The 15210-nt window shown below is 48.9% G+C and overlaps 1 long non-coding RNA gene across 1 annotated transcript in view; it reads left to right on the forward strand.

Moving 5' to 3' along the window:
• LOC115480788 overlaps positions 1–13549 on the forward strand; it is a 79420-nt gene extending 65871 nt beyond the window's left edge. The window contains exon 4 of the long non-coding RNA XR_003943865.1: positions 13296–13549. This is a non-coding gene — a long non-coding RNA (uncharacterized LOC115480788). The remainder of the gene's footprint in view (positions 1–13295) is intronic.
• The last annotated feature ends 1661 nt before the right edge of the window (positions 13550–15210 follow it).

Raw genomic sequence — 15210 nt, forward strand, 5'->3', positions numbered from 1 at the left:
CCCATACCTCCAACAAGATAGGTGCCAACTGAACTTTAAATCGTTGATAGAACTCTGCCGGGAGACCGTCGGGCCCCGGTGCCGTCTTGCGCCGCAGAGCCTCAATGGCCGCCTCCACCTCCCTGACTGTCCAAGGCTGCAGCAAGGCCTGAAGATGGGGCCCCCCCTGTCCCACCCCCGGAGTCCCTTCCACATACCTCCGTATGTCTTCCTCATCCAAATGTAGATCGGAGAAGAAATGTCCAAAATGCTCCTCCACCACCCGCAAAATCCCTTCCCTCGAATCCTGAACAACCCCGTCCCTGTCCATTAACCCTTCCATGACCCTACGTTCCCTTCTTTCCTTACAGCACTCAAACGGGTCCGGACTCAATAATTTGCCAAAATCCCTCTCATAAACTAATGAGGAGTACCGGTCATACTGAACTCGCTCAATTTCCACCTGTATAGCCTCTATATCCTCCCTCTTCCCCCCCCTGGAAATTAAATTATCCCTCCTCTTTTTTAATGCTATTCCCAACCGTGTCGCCTCCCTCCCCTCCTGCCTTGCCTGTCTAAGAAAAAACCCCTTCGTGCGTTGTTTCACCGCTTCCCACCACCTCCCTACCGAGGGGAAGATGCCTAAGATAGTCTGCTGATCCCCCAAAAACTCCACATACTCTCTATGCACCTCCCCCTCCTTTCACCATTTCAAATTTAATCTCCACATCCCCTTTCCTGGCCTATGGACCCCCGACCCCCCTACTTCTATCCGCATCGCCCTGTGGTCCGAAAACTCTACCACCACCAACTCGGGAGCCTGTACGCAGGTCCCTCTCCTAACCAAAAACCGGTCGATCCGACTTCTACAATTCCCTTTAAAAAAAGTAAAACCCCCTTGCCCACCCCCGTGCTCCAAGTAGACATCCACTAACCCTGCCCCCTCATTATCCCCACTAAACGAACTCCGTCATACCTCACCTGTGCACACCTGCCCCCACTGTCCTCCTTCCTCAGAATCGTGTTAAAATCGCCCCCCCACACTAACTGACGTGAAGAATACAAATAGGGTTTGATTTTCCCAAATAACTGTGACCTCCCCTTCTTAGTTTGTGGCCCATACACATTTATCACCCTTAACGCCACCCCGTGCAACACATCCACCACCAAACACCTCCCTACCCCTAACTCCACCACCCGTTGAATCACCGCTTTGTGAGATTTAAACAAAATTCCCACCCTCCCATACTTCTCCCCTGCCAACCCCCACACTGAGGGTCCCCATCTCCAAGCCTGCTTTGCTCTTCTCACATCGGCCAAAGACTGCAGCAGTGTTGCCAGGTGGGCGGTTTTACCGCCCAATTGGGCGGTTTTCCGCGACCCGCCGCGGGAAATTTTTGCCCGCGGCGGGTTGCGGTTTTTTGGGCTGGTTTTTGTGCTTCTGGCGGTTTTTTTAGGTGGCTTTTTCGGCCGCGGTGGGCGGGGTTAGTGACGTTTTTGGGCGGGGTCAGTGACGTGGGAGGCGGGGTTAGTGACGTGGGAGGCGGGGTTAGTGATGTGGGAGGCGGGGTTAGTGACGGGGAAGGCGGGGCCGATGACGGCGGGGGCGGGGTTGATGACGGCGGGGGCGGGGGTGATGACGCGGGGGCGGGGGTGTCAGGGGCGGGGTTTGAGTTTGGGCGGGTTTTGGGCTGGATTTTGGGCTCCTTTAGGCTGGAAAAATATTTTCCACCTGGCAACCCTGGACTGCAGCCTGGTCTCCTGCAGGAGAAAACAATCAGCCGACATGGAGGAAAGGCCCTCAAAGGCCAGACACCTCGCCCTTGTGGAGGCAATACTTGCCACGTTCAGCGTGATGAACGCCAACAAGGAACCTGCCATCATTATCAATTAGAAAACCGCCTCCCCTGGCCCTGCCTCCCCATCCTTCCTTCTCTCTGCTCCAGACCTCCCTTTGAAGGCCCAGCTTCTTCCTCCACCTCTTCCTCCGCCCAGTCCCTAAACCCAAACTCAAAGGTCCCCCCCTTCCATCCTTCCCTGGTCCTTGCTTTCTTCCTCCCCTTCTTCTTCCTCTCCTCCCCCCCTCCCCCTTCACCGGAAAAACCCCGGTCTCTCCCCCTTCCCCCACCCCCTCCCCCCCATCCCACCCTCCATCCCCCCTCCCTCCCCTCCATCTTCCTCCCCCCTCTCTACCCCCTGCTCCCCCTGAACCTTTCCTAATTTCCTCTTCTCCCCTTCTCCCCCACCTACCTCTGCTCTCCCTCCCTCCTCCTGCACGTCCAACCTCCCCATCCTCCCCTTCCCCTCCTCGTACCCTTCCCTCCCCCCTCTGTCCCTATCTCCCCCTCTTCACCTACCCCCTGCCATGCCTCACTGTCCTCTCTTCCGTTCTCCTCTCCATACTCTTCCCCCCGTCCCTCATCTTCGAGGACCCGAAATCTATTCTCCACCGCTATTCCCTGCCCTAACTTTCTTCCAGCCTCCACCAGAAGCCCCCCCCCTTCCTCCTCCTAGAGACTCGCGTCCACCCTTCCCCCTCCCCTCCTTGCCTCTTCTCACCCTTCCGAACGTTCACCCCCTGCTCCCCCAACTCTTCCTCTACCCTCCCCCCTTCCAATCACTTCTACTGCCCGCCCCAAACCTCCACCCCTCCCCCCAGCACGATCTCCCCTTTCATCACCCTGCCCTCCCCCTTCCTCCCCCTCCCCCCCCATTATGAAAGGCTTGCGGGCAAGCCCGAAAGGCGTGCACCAGATCCCCGCACAAATTACACCAGATGGAGGTACAATGTTCTGCCACGTGCTCCCTCGCCCCACACTTTGCACACTGAACCACTGGGCATGACATACTATAATGCCGGAAGGAACCACACTTAAAACATTGCCTAGGCTGTCCCTTATAAAAACACAAGATCCGATCTCTTCCGATGAAAGCCGCTGAAGGAATGTGTTGGGTGACGTGCCCCACCTGGTATAACCTCACCGTCGCCCCCCACCCCCCTGCCCATACCCTACTAGGGTCTGGAAGCTTGACCAGAGGAGTCCTTAACTCTGCATACCTCTGCAGCCAGTAGGTCAAATCCGCCCCCGAGATTGACTCATTCCGCACTAACAGAGTCACCTGCACCAGGTCAGGTTTACTAATAGGCACAACTCGAAAATTTCTCCAGTCCCCCCCTCCCCCCTTTAACCTCCCCGTATTTCTCCCAAAAAATCTCCATTCCCCGTTGGGTCAAAAAACTGACATCATACTCTGGAATGTTCGCCGGGTGAATGCAAGCATACAGATCTTCCGGGAGAAATCCTAACCCTAGAACCATTTTTAACACCACATCCCTACTTGGCATCCCCCCCTCCCCCACCCACCTCAATTGAACCACATTCCGGCGTTTGGTAACAGACCCCCCAGACCACCCATCACCCCCGCCCTGTGCCCCCCTCCGCTGCCCAAATCCCCCCCTACCACTCCCCATACCAACCACCGCGGCAAAAGAAGGAGCCCCCCCCCCCCCCCCCCCCCGACGCTCGAGGCTTCCTGCCCTGCACACCCCAAACCCCCCTTTACAAAACTCTTCTGGCCCCCTCCATCCCCTTCCATGATCCTATCATCCCCCCCTCCCTTCCCCCCTTCTCCAACCTGAACCTTATCCCCCGGACCCCCCACACCTGCTAACCTATTCCCCTCAAGAGGAGGAGACATGTCAATCACATTCCCCCCATTCCGCAATCCCTGCCCCCCTCCCCCTTCCTGCAAACCAAGCCTCCCCCCATCGTCCTTGCCCAAACATGGAACAGAGTCAACAGTCGGACACAAACCCTCACAGTTCAACACTCCCCCCACTTGAGTCACAGCAATGTCAGGAAAAGTGTTCAGCAACTTATCTGCCGTCTGTTGTAAAGCTGGCTCAGCATGCCGCTCCTCAGCCGACAGGTCCTGCGCGAGACGAACAGGGAGTTCCGTTTCAGTCAGTTCCTTCTTCTGATCCAAATTCCCTGTTGCCTGCCTGCCAACGACCAGCAAGTTTCGTCCTTCTCCTGCTGCCTGCTTGACCAGAGTCTCCTGGTGCTCCGTGTCAGGTGGGTGGGGCCTCTCCAATCCAGCAATCGCCGCCACTCGCCCCTCTGTACCGTCTGAAATGCCACCATCCAGGCAGAGATGTAGCTGCAGATAAAGACACCTGCTTCTGCTGCAATCCTTCTGGCTCTGCTTCCGCTGCTGCAATCTTTCTTTCTGGAGGTTCTAATATTGGTAAGTCACCATCTCCTTCACTGGACACCTCTGCCACTACTTCTGTAGAAAAAAGCCGACAGCCTGAAGCTCCCTCCTCTGTCTCCACAATCTGGAAGGTCTTAACCAGCTTTTTAATTGCTTTCTCTTCTCCAACAGGTGCAGTCACCAACCCTGCCCCCGAACCACATCCTGCTGCTGCCTCCCTGCAGTCTGCCTGCTTAGTAAGTCCCCTGGACTGAGTTGCCAGGTTTTTCATAAATGCTAAAGTGGATGTACTAGCAGAGTCTGGCAAGTCTTCTGGTTTAGACAAATCCTGAGACAAGGAGGCTAGACCCGATGTCCGCAGTTCTGTTTCCCTGGGAACTGCAGACTCTTGCTGGGACACAGTTCTCCCTTGACCTGAAGACTGTGACCTTAAAGCCATACGTTCTTGATTACAATATAGTTCTCTTAAAGGGTTCTCAGGTCCCTTTTTTAAACCTCTCAGCAACAGTTCTTTCTTTTGTATCAGTTTTCTCAAACGGGCTTCCTCCTTCACATAACCTTTCTTGTGCTCTGCTGGAGCAAGTTTACTCATAACTTTTGTCATTTTCACACGCTTTCCCAAATCAACCAGTTCTTTCTCCACACGTTTAATTCTTCGCACTGTACAGATCAAACTACGTGCTGGGTCCTCAGGGTCATAAGGAATATCTAGGAATTCCTCCTCTGAAGACCCACTCTCTTCACTTTCTGCCTCATCAAATGCAGGAAAAAATTCTGAGCTAACTTCCATAGCTTCATTTTCCTTTCTCTGCTTAGGGTGCCCTTCCAGGGCCTCCACCAGCTTTCTCCCCTCCCCACAATCTTCACTCTCACCTCCCAGATGTTGCTGGAGCGTGGGGGGGTTACTGGACTGGCTTCCACCCTTGGGCCTCCGCTCTCTGCGATCAACAGGACTCCTCTCCCTCCTGTCAGAAGCTCGACCGGAAAGAGAGCTGCTTCTCCCGGCCTTCTGGTCCCTGGCCCCAGAAGACCCCATGGCCTGGGCCTTTCCTGAGGACCACTCCCCAGGGACCCTCCGCATCCTCAGGGAAGGAGCTAGGCCTCACTCCCTTCCCTGGAACCTGCAGAGCTTCCGGCTGCACCTCCTCCTCCTTCCAAGTCTGAACAGCAACTAACTTGGAATGCCCTCCCGCGGGAGGTGGTGGAAATGAAAACGGTAACGGAATTCAAACATGCGTGGGATAAACATAAAGGAATCCTGTTCAGAAGAAAGGGATCCTCAGGAGCTTAGCCGAGATTGGATGGCAGAACCGGTGGTGGGAGGCGAGGCTGGTAGTTGGGAGGCGGGGATAGTGCTGGTCAGACTTATACGGTCTGTGCCAGAGCTGGTGGTGGGAGGCGGGACTGGTGGTTGGGAGGCAGGGATAGCGCTGGGCAGATTTATATGGTCTGTGCTAGAGCCGGTGTTGTGAGGCGGGGCTGGTGGTTGGGAGGTGGGGATAGTGCTGGGCAGACTTATACGGTCTGTGCCCTGAAGAGGACAGGTACAAATCAAAGTAGGGTATACACAAAAAGTAGTACATATGAGTTATCTTGTTGGGCAGACTGGATGGACCGTGCAGGTCTTTTTCTGCCGTCATCTACTATGTTACTATCCAGCTCATAATTGAAAGTGATCACCGGCCATTTCTCGACACAAATCGGGAGATGGCCGGCGATCTCGGAAAAGCGGCGAAATCGGTATAATTGAAAGCTGCTTTTTTGACACCATTGCCGCTTTCCCGTCGCCGAGCCAGTGAAAGTTCAAGGGGGTGTGTCAGCGGCATAGTGAAGGCGGGACATGGGCAGGCATGGGCGTGGCTACCAGATAGCCGGCTTTCGCTGATAATGGAAAAAAAAAAGCGGCGTTAAGCAGTATTTCGCCGGGTTTACTTGGTCCTTTTATTTTCACGACCAAGCCTCAAAAAGGTGCCCCAACTGACCACTGGAGGAAATGGGGGATGACCTCCCCATAATCCCCCAGTGATCACCAACCCCCTCCCATACTAAAAAAATAAAACTAAAAACCTTTTTTGCCAGCCTGTATGCCAGCCTCAAATGCCGTACCCACTTCCATGACAGCAGAATGTGTTCTATCCTCTGACAGCCTTTCCCTGGTTGTGATTTGGCTCTGGGGTAAGTGTGACACCTTTTCTGTTAGGTGCACTGCAGAGTCACATCAGCAATGCATTGTGGTGGGTGTAAGGTAGTGGGCTGTACTCCCATGGTGCTTTTCCCCCTGCTAACTGTTGTGTTTCCGGTAGTCCATGAGGTAGTGGCCATTTTTGTAAGGCAGTTTTAGATCCCTTTCATGTGTTACCACGTTAGAGAACTTAGTTCTTACCATGAATGTGGCTGAAAGAGGGCATTGTACACCATTCTACCAGCTCTGACCTACTGCTAATCTCAGTACCAGGGAGACTCTTTGCCAGTGGGGCACAACCTCTGGTCTGCAGTTAACTGTGAGTAAACGTGCTTATTCAAATAAAGGACTTTTTCAAAGAGATTAATCTTCAGGTGTCAACTGGTGTGCCAAGGTTATACAGCAGCAACAAGTCCTAGAGGCCTGCGTGTATGCAGGTCCCTGGAGCACTTTTAGTGGGTACCGCAGTGCACTTAAGGCAGGCGGACCCAGGCCCATCCTCCCCCCTACCTGTAACACTTGTGCTGGTAATGGAAGCCCTCCAAAACCCACTGTACCCACATGTAGTTGCCCCCTTCACCCCCCACCACGGCTTTTGTGTGGGGAAATCTTGCCTGACCAATTTACTTCAATTCTTTGAAGGAGTAAACAAACATGTGGACAAAGGGGAGCCGGTTGATATTGTGTATCTGGATTTTCCAAAGGCGTTTGACAAGGTACCTCATGAAAGGCTACAGAGGAAATTGGAGGGTCATGGGATAGGAGGAAATGTCCTATTGTGGATTAAAAACTGGTTGAAGGATAGGAAACAGAGAGTGGGGTTAAATGGGCAGTATTCACAATGGAGAAGGGTAGTTAGTGGGGTTCCTCAGGGGTCTGTGCTAGGACCGCTGCTTTTTAATATATTTATAAATGATTTAGAGATGGGAGTAACTAGCGAGGTAATTAAATTTGCTGATGACACAAAGTTATTCAAAGTCGTTAACTCGCGACAGGATTGTGAAAAATTACAAGAGGACCTTACGAGACTGGGAGACTGGGCAGCTAAATGGCAGATGGCGTTTAATGTGAGCAAGTGCAAGTTGATGCATTTGGGAAAGAGGAACCCGAATTATAGCTACGTCATGCAAGGTTCCACGTTAGGAGTTACGAACCAAAGAAAGGGATCTGGGTGTCGTCGTCGTTGATAATACACTGAAACCTTCTGCTCAGTGTGCTGCTGCGGCTAGGAAAGCAAATAGAATGTTGGGTATTATTAGGAAAGGTATGGAAAACAGGTGTGAGGATGTTATAATGCCATTGTATCGCTCCATGGTGCGACCGCACCTTGAGTATTGTGTTCAATTCTGGTCGCCGCATCTCAAGAAAGATATAGTAGAATTGGAAAAGGTGCAGCGAAGGGCGACTAAAATGATAGCGGGGATGGGACGACTTCCCTATGAAGAAAGATTAAGGAGGCTAGGGCTTTTCAGCTTGGAGAAGAGACGGCTGAGGGGAGACATGATAGAGGTATATAAAATAATGAGTGGAGTGGAACAGGTAGATGTGAAGCGTCTGTTCACGCTTTCCAAACATACTAGGACTAGGGGGCATGCGATTAAACTACAGTGTAGTAAATTTAAAACAAATCGGAGAAAATTTTTCTTCACCCAACGTGTAATTAAACTCTGTAATTCATTGCCGGAAAATGTGGTGAAGGCAGTTAGCTTAGCAGAGTTTAAAAAGGGGTTGGACGGTTTCCTAAAGGACAAGTCCATAAACCGCTACTAAACGGACTTGGAAAAATCCAAAATTCCAGGAATAACATGTATAGAATGTTTGTACGTTTTGGAAGCTTGCCAGGTGCCCTTGGCCTGGATTGGCCGCTGTCGTGGACAAGATGCTGGGCTCGATGGACCCTTGGCCTTTTCCCAGTATGGCATTACTTATGTACTTATGTGTTGTACATTTGTGGGTAGTGGGTTTTTTTTTTTTTGGGGGGGGGGGGTTGGGGGGCTCAGCACCCAAAGTAAGGGAGCTATGCATGTGGGAGCCGTTTCTGAAGTCCACCGCACTGACCCCTAGGGTGCCCAGTTGGTGTCCTGGCATGTGAGGGGGACCAGTGCACTACAAATGCTGGCTTCTCCCACGACCAAATGCCTTGGATGTCGCCGGGTTGGAGATGGCCGGCATTTTTTTCCATTATCGCTGAAAAACAAAACCGGCCATCTCAAACTCGGCGACATCCAAGGCATTTAGCCGGGCTAAACCGTATTATCGAACAAAAAGATGGCCGGCTATTTTTTTCGATAATACGGTTCCGGTCAGTTGTAGCGCCGCCGCTAACATAGATCGCCGGCGATCTATTTGGCCGGTGACGTTCGATTATGCCCCTCCACGTTATGTTTTGAAGGAATTCACTCAAGGCGGTGTACAGTAAGAATAGATCAAACATAAGCAGGAGGCAATTAGGAGGCAAGCTTTACAGAATTTCAATTTTGCTTTCTTCCTGCTTCACTAGTCCTCATTATTTTTTTCCTTCAGATTTCCCTCCTGTACGTGACTTTCCCATGAAGGTCCTTTTGTGAGGGCCATTTAAAGTCTTGGGTTCAATTCCCACTGCAGCTCCTTGTGACTCTGGGCAAGTCACTTAACCCTCCATTGCCCCTGGTACATAATAAGTACCTGAATATATGTAAACCGCCTTGAATGTAGTTGCAAAGACGTCAGGAAGGCAGTATATCAAGTCCCATTTCCCTTTCCCTTGCAACATCACAATATCAGCAGTGAGCCAAGTATCGGGCAATCAAGCCATTGTGACATCACTGATGAGGTTGGCTCTTATTGGTGGAATGAGTGGAGGAGTAGCCTAGTGGTTAGTGCAGTGGACTTTGATCCTGGGGAACTGAGTTCGATTCCCACTGCAGCTCCTTGTGACTCTGGGCAAGTCACTTAACCCTCCATTGCCCCTGGTATAAAATAAGTACCTGAATACAGTATATGTAGACCACTTTGAATGTAGTTGCAAAAACCTCAGAAAGGTGGTATATCAAGTCCCATTTCCCTTTCCCTTATGACATCACAATATCAGAAGTGAGCCAAGTATCGGGCAATCAAGCCATTGTGACATCACTGATGAGGTTGGCTCTTATTGGTGGAATGAGTGGAGGAGTAGCCTAGTGGTTAGTGCAGCGGACTCTGATTCTGGGGGACTGGGTTTAATTCCTACTGGAGCTCCTTGTGACTCTGGGCAAGTCACTTAACCCTCCATTGCCCCTGGTACAAAATAAAGTACCTGTATATATGTAAATCGCTTTGAATGTAGTTGCAAAGACGTCAGGAAGGTGGTATATCAAGTCCCATTTCCCTTTCCCTATAGGAGATTTTAGATGGAATGTTGCTACTATTTGAGATTCTACGTACGTGCAGGACGTCAGACTCACAGAAACAGTAGCCTGCGCGGCCGCGTTGCTGATCTGCAAGGGCAGGCTTCTACATGAAATGTTGCTAGTGGAGGAGTAGCCTAGTGGTTAGTGTAGCGGACTCTGGTTGTGGGGAACTGGCTTCGAGTCCCACTGCAGCTCCTTGTGACTCTGGGCAAAGTCACTTAACCCGCAATTATCCCAGGTACAAAGTAAGTACCTGTATATAATATACAAAGAGGCATTCTATCAAATCCCATCCCCTTTCCTCATTCCTGGTCATTAAGTGAATTAGCTTTTCTGAATGACAAAACGCATTTAAAAGCTTATGAAAATTAAACTGCCAGTCATTCCTAATAAAAATGAGACTCTGTTCTGTCATTTCTTTTCTTTTCAGTGTACGAGCACCAGGGTAAACAAAGTTCACTTGCAGTATATTTTGACATGTTGAGGAAGTTTTTGCATATCGTAATAACATTTGGTCTGTTTGTCTAAAGTGTTTCCACTGTTTGTTCAAACAGGCCAGCATATTTGTTGATGTATATATAGCGTGACGTTTGAGCGACTGTGTCTGCACTAAAATATGAAGTAAACACATTTGCATGCAATTTCTACGACCTAGATCTAAAGAAGCAAAGGAAATGGGAAGACAGGAATGTCTTTCTTCTCAATCATTCCAACTGCCTCCTTTTCCTTCCGCTCCTTCTTCTTCCTACCTCGTCCCTCCCCCCCCCCCCTTCTTTTTGCTTTTCACTCTCCCTCACTTCTCTGCCAGGAGTTCCCTCCCTCTACTTCTTTTCCTTCTTCTGTAGGTTTGGTCCTTTCCTCAGAGAGAACTTACAATTTGAGTTTCTGTTTGAACGGCAAAATGACTTATCCAAGAATCCAAGGAGTGTCGTCGGAGAGTGGAATTTCAACCCTAGATTCCCTGGTTGACAGTGAGCTGCTCAAACTATTAGGTCACTCCTCCATACCACTTATTTTGCCTTCTCTTCCTTCCTATTAATGACTCCCCACCCCGTGCCCCCTCCCATTCCTCTTTTCCTGCCCTTTTCTCTTCCTTCTTTCCTTGTGCCTTGTTCTCAGCCTTCAGTTTTTTCCTGGTCCTCTCTCTTCCTTCTTTCCTTTAACCTTGTTCCTTGCTCCCAGCCTTCAATTCCTTTCCCTGGTCCTCTCTCTTCCTTCTTTCCTTTAGCCTTGTTCCTTGCTCCCAGCCTTCAATTCCTTTCCCTGGTCCTCTCTCTTCCTTCTTTGCTCCGGCCTTGTTCCTTGCTCCCAGCCTTCAGTTCCTTTTCCTGGTCCTCTCTCTTCCTTCTTTCCTTTAGCCTTGTTCCTTGCTCCCAGCCTTCAATTCCTTTTCCTGGTCCTCTCTCTTCCTTCTTTGCTCCGGCCTTGTTCCTTGCTCCCAGCCTTCAGTTCCTTTTCCTGGTCCTCTCTCTTCCTTCTTTCCTCGTGCCTTGTTCTCAGCCTTCAGTTTTTTCCTGGTCCTCTCTCTTCCTTCTTTCCTTTAACCTCGTTCCTTGCTCCCAGCCTTCAATTCCTTTTCCTGGGCCTCTCTCTTCCTTCTTTCCTTTAGCCTTGTTCTTTGCTCCCAGCCTTCAATTCCTTTTCCTGGTCCTCTCTCTTCCTTCTTTGCTCCGGCCTTGTTCCTTGCTCCCAGCCTTCAGTTCCTTTTCCTGGTCCTCTCTCTTCCTTCTTTCCTCGTGCCTTGTTCTCAGCCTTCAGTTTTTTTCCTGGTCCTCTCTCTTCCTTCTTTCCTTTAACCTTGTTCCTTGCTCCCAGCCTTCAATTCCTTTTCCTGGTCCTCTCTCTTCCTTCTTTGCTCCGGCCTTGTTCCTTGCTCCCAGCCTTCAGTTCCTTTTCCTGGTCCTCTCTCTTCCTTCTTTCCTTTAACCTTGTTCCTTGCTCCCAGCCTTCAATTCCTTTTCCTGGTCCTCTCTCTTCCTTCTTTCCTCGTGCCTTGTTCTCAGCCTTCAGTTTTTTCCTGGTCCTCTCTCTTCCTTCTTTCCTTTAACCTTGTTCCTTGCTCCCAGCCTTCAATTCCTTTTCCTGGTCCTCTCTCTTCCTTCTTTCCTTTAACCTTGTTCCTTGCTCCCAGCCTTCAATTCCTTTTCCTGGTCCTCTCTCTTCCTTCTTTCCTTTAGCCTTGTTCTTTGCTCCCAGCCTTCAATTCCTTTTCCTGGTCCTCTCTCTTCCTTCTTTCCTTTAGCCTTGTTCTTTGCTCCCAGCCTTCAATTCCTTTTCCTGGTCCTCTCTCTTCCTTCTTTGCTCCGGCCTTGTTCCTTGCTCCCAGCCTTCAGTTCCTTTTCCTGGTCCTCTCTCTTCCTTCTTTCCTTTAACCTTGTTCCTTGCTCCCAGCCTTCAATTCCTTTTCCTGGTCCTCTCTCTTCCTTCTTTGCTCCGGCCTTGTTCCTTGCTCCCAGCCTTCAGTTCCTTTTCCTGGTCCTCTCTCTTCCTTCTTTCCTTTAGCCTTGTTCCTTGCTCCCAGCCTTCAATTCCTTTTCCTGGTCCTCTCTCTTCCTTCTTTCCTTTAGCCTTGTTCTTTGCTCCCAGCCTTCAATTCCTTTTCCTGGTCCTCTCTCTTCCTTCTTTCCTTTAGCCTTGTTCTTTGCTCCCAGCCTTCAATTCCTTTTCCTGGTCCTCTCTCTTCCTTCTTTGCTCCGGCCTTGTTCCTTGCTCCCAGCCTTCAGTTCCTTTTCCTGGTCCTCTCTCTTCCTTCTTTCCTTTAACCTTGTTCCTTGCTCCCAGCCTTCAATTCCTTTTCCTGGTCCTCTCTCTTCCTTCTTTGCTCCGGCCTTGTTCCTTGCTCCCAGCCTTCAGTTCCTTTTCCTGGTCCTCTCTCTTCCTTCTTTCCTTTAGCCTTGTTCCTTGCTCCCAGCCTTCAATTCCTTTTCCTGGTCCTCTCTCTTCCTTCCTTCTTTCCTCCTGCCTCGTTTCTTGCTCTCACCCTTCAGTTTCTTTTCCTTGTCCTGTCTCCCAACCTTGCACTTTGCTTCATCCTTTCCATCCACCCAATACAGTTTCTTAATCCTGCATTCAAGATACCGTTAGAGATTTTCCCAGTGCATCGCAACTTTATTCTTTAATTTCATCCACACTTAACTTTCTGCTTTAAACATTCACAATGGATTCAGCAACCATTGAAGAAAACAGATTAACAGAGGCAAAAAACAGATGTAGTAATATTAGAAAGGGATAAATAATTACATACATTTAATATTGAGCCATATGTAGACTTAAGATGAAAGTGTGTATTTTATGATTATACATACATAGTAGAACATGACATATTGTTAATCATTCAGGTTAATGGAAAGCAACCAGATGTCGTTAAAGGATACCAGACCATAAGTAATAGAAATCTTATGTACATTTGCTGAGGGTAGTTTTTGCTGACTATTGTTAACCGGGTAACTGCCAGAAACATTTCCAATTAATAACACAATAGGTCAAATATACTCATTCCACCTTGCACATTTTATCTTTACCGGTTTCTCTTCATGTTTGTCTCCTTCTAGTCCCCACCACAGAAAACTGGGTCATACATGATCTTAAGTTACAGCACTGCAGACATAAGGAAACACTGAGGGTTCGCAATGGAGGAAGACCAGTGCTTAGGTCATTGATGTTGCTATCCTGAAAGCTCGATGAATCACAAACTACTTCCTTCAGGTTCTGACTCAAAAACACAACAAGAAACTAGACTGTTCCTTTCAAGAATGGACTGTTATCAAGACAAGCACAGAATGTTATGCAATGAGGGTATTTCTTTCTACCGCTCATTATGTGACATTTCTGTCCGCTCATTATGTGACATTTCTGTAAACAACTGATGCACTAAAGCATGAGAAACACCTTCTGCTATCTTCCAACCATTTGCTATGTCTCAGAAGATGCAATAAATGCTAAAGGGATTTGATACAGGCGCAGCAAACAGGAAGAACCTCTACGTGTACAGTACAAGAACAAAGGAGTAGAGGCTGGCCGAAGGACAATCCAACACCGAAGATGGTGCTTTGAAAGATGCTTTATTCGCTGCTTGGACATCTTTATTTATTTTATTTATTTGTAGCATTTATACCCCGCTCTTTCCCGCTCAATAGCAGGTTCAGTGCGGCTTACAAGGTGTTGTACAGAGTATCACAGAGATAACACAAAGTATTGTACAAGGTATGGTACAAAGTCTCACATAGATGATACAAAGTACGGTACAAAGTATCAAGAGATGTTCAAGTTATAAAGAGTAGAACAGTATGAAGAGATGTGGGGGAGAGGATTGGAGTATAGGTAGTGCTGATGGTGAGGAATTAAGTTCAAGAGTTAAGTTGGGTTGTTTGGGTAAGCTTGTTTGAAGAGGTAAGTTTTCAGCAGCTTTCGAAAAGGTAGGTGTTCATTGGTTGTTCTGATGTGTCGGGGTATTGCGTTCCAGAGTTGACTGCCTATAACGGAGAAGTTGGATGCATAGTAGGTTTTGTATTTGAGGCCTTTGCAGTTGGGAAGATGAAGATTGAGATATGTACGAGAAGATTTGGACCCGTTCCTGGTTGGAAGATTGATCAAGTTGGTCATGTAGCTTGGAGATTCGCCATGGAGGATCTTGTGGATCATTGTGTGGACTTTGAAGTTTATGCGTTCCTTGATAGGGAGCCAGTGAAGTTTTTCACGAAGTGGTGCTGCACTTTCAAATCGTGATTTGCTGTGTTGGATTGTCCTTCGACCAGCCTCTACTCCAAAGGAATCTGATACACCACCTTTCTGTGGTACAACCAAAATGGTTTACATTTTGCTATATGCAGTATTTTCTCCATCCTTAGTGGGCTCACAATCCAAGTTTTTTTTTTACCTGGGGCAACATTGAGTTACCTGACTTGCCCAGGATCACAAGAAGCCACAGTGGGAATTGAATCCAGTTCACCAGGTTCTGAGCCCACTGCACTAACCATTAGGCTACACTCAATGGTGCTATCATGGCTGCAGTGGTATTGTGGTCACATATGAAAATATGATAATGAGCATGCTAATGAAGAATAATGAGCTGTTGAGTCATTCTGTCCATATGTGCTATCAGTACGATCATTGGTTGTGTTGTGTTGCTGGGTGTGGGGATTTACGTTGGATCGGTGGGGTAAGCCTTTTTGAAGAGGGTGGTTTTTAGTGATTTCCTGAAGTTTAGATGGTCATGGATTATTTTCACAGCTTTTGGGAGTCCATTCCATAGTTGTGAGCTTAAGTAGGAGAAGCTGGATGCATAAATAGTTTTGTATTTCAGTCCTTTGTAATTTGGGTAATGTAGGTTTAGGTATGATCGTGATGATCCGAATCTGCTTCTGGCTGGTAGATCTATGAGGTCTGTCATGTATCCTGGGACTACGCCATAGATAATTTTGTGGACCTTTTATCTTGCTGCACCACATGCCTGGAATAGTTATTTAT

The sequence above is a fragment of the Microcaecilia unicolor genome, chromosome 11 (genome assembly GCF_901765095.1).
Source record: "Microcaecilia unicolor chromosome 11, aMicUni1.1, whole genome shotgun sequence".
Lineage (NCBI taxonomy): Eukaryota > Metazoa > Chordata > Amphibia > Gymnophiona > Siphonopidae > Microcaecilia > Microcaecilia unicolor.